The sequence below is a fragment of the Platichthys flesus genome, chromosome 21 (assembly GCF_949316205.1).
Source record: "Platichthys flesus chromosome 21, fPlaFle2.1, whole genome shotgun sequence".
NCBI lineage: Eukaryota > Metazoa > Chordata > Actinopteri > Pleuronectiformes > Pleuronectidae > Platichthys > Platichthys flesus.
In genome coordinates, this window is record NC_084965.1 from 16,117,207 (window position 1) to 16,123,286 (window position 6,080).

Genomic DNA, 6,080 nt, shown 5'->3' on the forward strand with positions numbered 1-6,080 from the left:
TAAACTTTGTATGTATATTTTTGTCTAAAATCTGTTCGACAAATATATAAAACAAGATGAACTGTTATTACCAATTATTACTGTAATTAATTGACATTTTCCAGTTGTCTCTCCCCATTTTTGTTTATTTATCAGTTATGGATAAATTGTTAGACTATTGGAAGATGGCCTTCAATTAGTTGGAGTCACTCTAACCTCTTTCCAGCCAGGTGAAGCGAAACGTTTCTATGCCCCAGAGCATCCTTAAAGCCACACAACGCGGCCACGTACTTCAACCTGCTAACGTATGCTGGTTAGCGGCTAAACCTAGCTAACGTTAGCGGCTAAAACTAGCTAACGTTAGCGGCCAAAACTAGCTAACTTTAGCGGCTAAAACTAGCTTACTATGTTGGCTAGCTGACGTTGCGGGGGGGGGGGGGGGGGGGGGGTACAACCTGCTAACATTAGCTTGCTGACCTTTCTCTGCACTGTGCTCACCTGTGGACCAGCTCAGGTTCTTGTCCATTCACTCCACGGGATCCCGACTCCTCCTCCTTGTTTTCGGCTGTAAATGTATTCGCTTACTAGTTTCTTTACTTGCTGCCACTTGAACTACATCTTTGTGCGCAGGTCGGTACGAAGAGCACGTTCGAGCTTTTTCAACACGGGACCGTTAGTGTTTTATTGTGTCGCCGCCTAGTGGTCACATTGTTTAATGTAACATCAGTATCAGTGATTGACAGTAAAAGGAAGTTATATGTTTTTTCACTTTTTACCAGTAAAGACTTAGATCCATAATATTTAATTTATATAATGGATATTAAGTCTAGTATTAATGGTACATTACACATTATATTATATACATTTTGATGCGTCCTAGAGGGACAAGCTCATGTGTCGAGCAGTGGATCTGTTGGCTCAGTTCCATGTAGCTACTGCAGACTCGGGGTCTTGGTTTGATTTATTTATTTGATAGGGACAGAGCATATTAATGAACATCAGTTTAAAAAACTTAAGTTGGTAAAAAACATACTCAATATGTGAGAGAATCATTGTATTTTAAAACACCTAAGCAACATTAAACTGTTAAAACTGCAAATTTTTTGTTTTATGTACAACCGTATCACTCTTAAGTAAAAAATATTATCTTACTTGCCATGTATAATTCATCCTGTGTGTCGCACAAATCCTCCTGTGTGTACAGAATACTGTATACTGTAGAATACTGTACACACAGTATTTTCTTATATATATATAATTTTTCTTATTTATTTTTATTTTAACTTCTAAATCAATTATTCCTATCCCATTGTCCTTTTAATATTTCTTTATTCTCTTGTCTGCCTCATTCTGACCTGCTGCTTTAACAAGTGAATTTCCCTGATGTGTGCATAAATAAAGTTCTATCTAATTTAATCTTATTGCTTAAAAATGTGGCAAATAAATGTTTACAATGTTATACACCTTTTTTTTCATGTAAAGTAGAGTCCGATGTGACCTCAGGGTTCAATATCAATTTCAATCTCTTCACCTGAAACACTTTAGAACAAGTTAACTTTAATGCTTGGTTTGTAAACATTATACAGACTCTGCATGTCCACGTTAACAACACCTATGTTCTTCTTATATGGTGATGTGTATCATCAAATCTTGACATCTAAGTTTGATTTTACCCTTATGTCTATTTTTTGCTGTACATGCTGTGTAATTGTTGATTTGGATAGGGAGAACCCCAGAGGATCAGCCCATCAGGCCTAAAAGGGGCATTACGTTGTCGGCAGGATTCGAACCTGCGCGGGGAGACCCCAATGGATTTCTAGTCCATCGCCTTAACCACTCGGCCACGACAACTGTATTTGAGTAACTTTGTCTGTTTTATCTACAAACATGGGCATAGTTGTTGATACCGGCACCCTGAAAGACTTGTAGAGTGCAAATAACACGGCAGTCAGTGAAATTGGCAAGCAACCTAAACAAGCAACCTGTTACCAAGCCAATGTAAGAACAGAGCAAACATACACATACTTGATTACTTTAACACTTGACACTTAATCTTTTTTTGTATGTGGTTCTTCATATGATGTAGAGTTTTCACAAGAAATTTCTCAAGAACGAATTTAAGAAAAAACCTAAGAAGCTATTGATGAATGACGTCCAAAGTGTATCCAGAGGAAATGTTTGTATCTTGTTTATGTTCGTTGCACATTGGGCAGTAGCAGGATGGCTCCACCGCCTATGACGTAGGTCCTCAGTGTTACACAATTTGTCCCTCCACAAGATGTTAGAGCTCCAGTGTGTGTCGGCTCACTGCAGAGAACCAGCTGTTGGTAAAACCACTGTTGTCTTTCCACAGAGGAATTTGACAGAATGTTTCCAGCATCTCAATGAGAGAGGTGTCGAGGGGCCTGAGGTGGACGACATCCAACCCAATGTAACTGACATCATCATTCTTCTCCTCCACCCTGTCTCTCACATGAGGCCAAAAATCAGACACCGTTTTTCTTTTCTTCGTTTGGTCTCCTTCATGGCTAGCATGTTGCTCTGTTAAGGAGAAGGAGATGTTTTTTTTGTCTTGGCTGCCTGCAGAGTGAGGGTAACATCTGGCAAAGATCAAATGAAGAAAACCAAGGACGGGGCAGTTTTCTGGAATGAAATCTCACAAAAACAACCCCACTAGAAATGACATTGCAAACTGATTTGCACAGAGCGTTTTGGCAGCGCGGACTGAAAAACATTACCTCACTTTGGGAAAGTACGCCCAGATGAGCAACACGAATGCCTGGTCAGCTGGGAAACTTTACACAAACACATCGTGTGGGTACTGAGAGCAGCACTCCTGAAAGATCAGAATGTGGTCCTGCACAGTCAGCGGCTGTTTTGCAAGAGCCTTCCCTTTTGTTTCCCCGCCTCACTAAATATGTCAATTACCAAATGGCAACAGAGAGGAAACCTCTGTCTTTAATTATTCAGTGTGGCTAACAGTGGGCCACAGACAGTACTGGGCCTCCCAGCCATTCACCACTGGCTTGACCATGAATTATGGATGAACTGGGGAGACCTTATCGTGTCAGCAGTGTCTGTTTGGAGAGATGGATGTCTCAGGTTCGTCCTGTTAAAACACCATATCTTAAACTTTATACACTAATCTGAAAACTCAAATACAGTTCATTCTGCTGAGTTTTCCTGTTGCTCTTGTACACGTCTGCTGCAGTTTCAGTCCATGCATACATGTTGGTGCTCAAGGACTTTCCCCATAAAGAAAATATTGTGGTTCCCCAACACTATAAGTAATAGTTTTGTAAATCAACGTGCATGACTCCTATTCCCAAACGACTCACATCCTCCCATAACCACATAAGAGCCCCAGTCTGGAAAAAGGAAAATGTCATGTTATTGCGTTTGTGTCATGTGGTGCTACGATCGTACATTTCTCATCGCTGAGTTTTTATTCCCTGAAGTAAAGACACTTTTACCATTTAACCTACATGAGCAAACACTTTGAGCTATACATGCCTATTTTAAACATATATGATGTAATTTTCATTCTTCACATAATCATGAATGTATCAAATAAAACAACACTTTTATTTGGATGTGGTCATGCTCAGTAATCATTTATATATGGACAAAACAAGTTACTCAATTGTGAAAATTTCCACATACTACAACTCAGCTCATTCATTTACTTGCAATTCATTCTTTCTGCCTTTCCAGACAAACAGGGCTGTGAATTTTGTCAGAATTATTTCAGCTTCCCAGTTAATGGTAAATAAAACAACAAGAAATAAAGCAGATTTCATTAAAGGAAAGTTTGAAATTGTACATTATAGTATACAAGACAGCAGGACTTAATAGCATTTTATATTAAAAATAAGATTTATTTTAAGATTACGTTGAATTCTTTCACAAATTCATGGGAACATGTTTATGAAATGTTGTTATTATATGATTATTTCTTTTTCAGCCATATTTATTTAATATTGAACACTTTAGGTGTTATTTCATGGCTTGAGCATAAGAAGCCAAAATATCCTGGAAAGGAATGTTGCCATGTGGGTTTGTGACCTAAACTGCCGCCAGCCACCAGGGGGCGTTCAAATTGCTTTGGCCTCATTTTGAGGAGCTGTCATGTACAACTTTATATACAATCTACAGTCTTGATTCCTTTGGCCTTGTGTCTGCTTGATTTCCAGCGGAGAATGCTATTGACTGCCCCCTGTCACATTCTACAACTCACTGCCCACACACACCTACACTCTGCTACACTGACACTGAACTAATCCAAAGGAATTATTCATACCAGTGTCCACACTGTATCTGCAGCATGTACAGTAGACCACTGTTGATTGGTCATGTGTTCATGTCACGTGTTCCTGTGGGTTGTGCATTGGATATGGAGCCACGCTGACCACAAGCATACTCCTCCAGTTGTGTGGTCATCAGACTTGGACTCGACTTCTTTCCACATAACTGGCCAATGACTGGTTTGACAGGCTGAGCCGTCCTCAGGAGACAACTGACATGAAGCTCTGATGCTCAGGAAAAACCTCTGATTCGGTTAAATAAAGTTCAGTTAAATAAAGATAAGTAGATGCAAACCAAAACATTTCATTTGACGATATGATAATGTGTAATATGCTTTGAGCATTTGAAAGAACAAGAGACAAGAATAGTGTTTCTCTTTATAATTTGACTTTTTTACTGCTGCAAGATTCAAATATTGTCTTAGTCTGGCTGTAAAATGTTAGTTGAGTCGGAACAAAGTTACAATGAAAACCATGTGCTCTTCCAGTATCGTGTGAAACAGGTAATCCTCCCTAATAATCCTCTGCGTGGAAGGTTTCAAATGCCTAAACACATATCGCACAAAGAGTTAAACTGAAATAATTTACACACACTGTCATGTATAATTCCTTGTTGTCTCCACGTAGGAGATAATGTTTTACTTTGCAGGAAAATGCAAAAAACTATTCTGAGCTCCATGAGACGTTGTTGAGGGTTGGGGTATGACCCAAGAAAGAATCTATTTCGGTGTGGATTCGTATCAGTGGGGATACCAGAAACTCTTTATCCACTTTCTTTAACAATACCAGATACAGCATTTATTAAACATTTTCTTCGGGAATAATTCATGGATTTTGATGAAAACAATTCGACATGTTTAGGGGATTCATTTTATTCAGTGTGTGTAATCCAGATCCAAATACAATTCAGAATCAAGTTTATGCCCTCTACTGAGTGCCAGTCTAGTTATATATACATTTAGTATGCATTTAGCCTAATGAAAAACTCATAATTGAGTTATCAAATAAATAAATATATAAATTACTTCCCATTCAACATGTTTGTCATCGAATTTGGACAGTAAATTAATACATAGAAAGATTATGACAATTCTATTTCAGCTTATTTCATTGTGTCATTGTCTTCATGTAAGCATTTTATATGGCGCAGTAGCTGAGATTGGCATCATCTTCCCCCTGCAACCGTCACAGGATAAGCGGTATAGATAATGGATGGAAAGATTTATATTGCTGTGTAACACTACAAGCTGGATGTGAAATGATGGCTGCAGTTAAAGGGCACCACACGTCTATGAAACTCTTTCCTGACATGTTTCACCGCATATGGCTTCTAATTATTAAATTAAAATACTCACTGTTGCTATGTGTCTGTTGAGGAAAAACGAACCTCATGCAAACAGAATGTTTGAACCTTCATCACATGCAGAGTGAAAAGTTGAAGAAATGCCAGCTGGTCACACATGAGTGGAAAGGGCAGCTCCACAACTGGCATGTGTGGCCACAGAGGGGATAACAAAGAGAAGATGGATAGATAGATTGAAGAGGAGGTGGGAAGTATTGCCCCTAAATCCCCCTGACAGCGAGAGTGAACAAGGGGGAGATGATTGTGGCGTTCGGACCACCCTGGATCTGGCAACCCATCAGAGACAGAGTCAGCGTCAGAGAGGCAGGGCCGCCGCTGGGTTGCTGACAAGATCTGACAGTGACAGAGCAGCTGAGGATCCACAGTGGACCGCTGCCCGTTTGACAAAATACACACACAGACACACACACATACACCACACACTTGTCCTGTCT

General features: G+C 39.5%; 1 non-coding gene across 1 annotated transcript; it reads right to left on the reverse strand.

Moving 5' to 3' along the window:
- Positions 1 to 1,748: 1,748 nt before the first annotated feature.
- On the reverse strand, positions 1,749 to 1,830 carry trnas-aga (transfer RNA serine (anticodon AGA)). Its single transcript has one exon. It is a non-coding gene; the product is annotated as a tRNA-Ser (tRNA).
- Between the last annotated feature and the right edge of the window lie 4,250 nt (positions 1,831 to 6,080).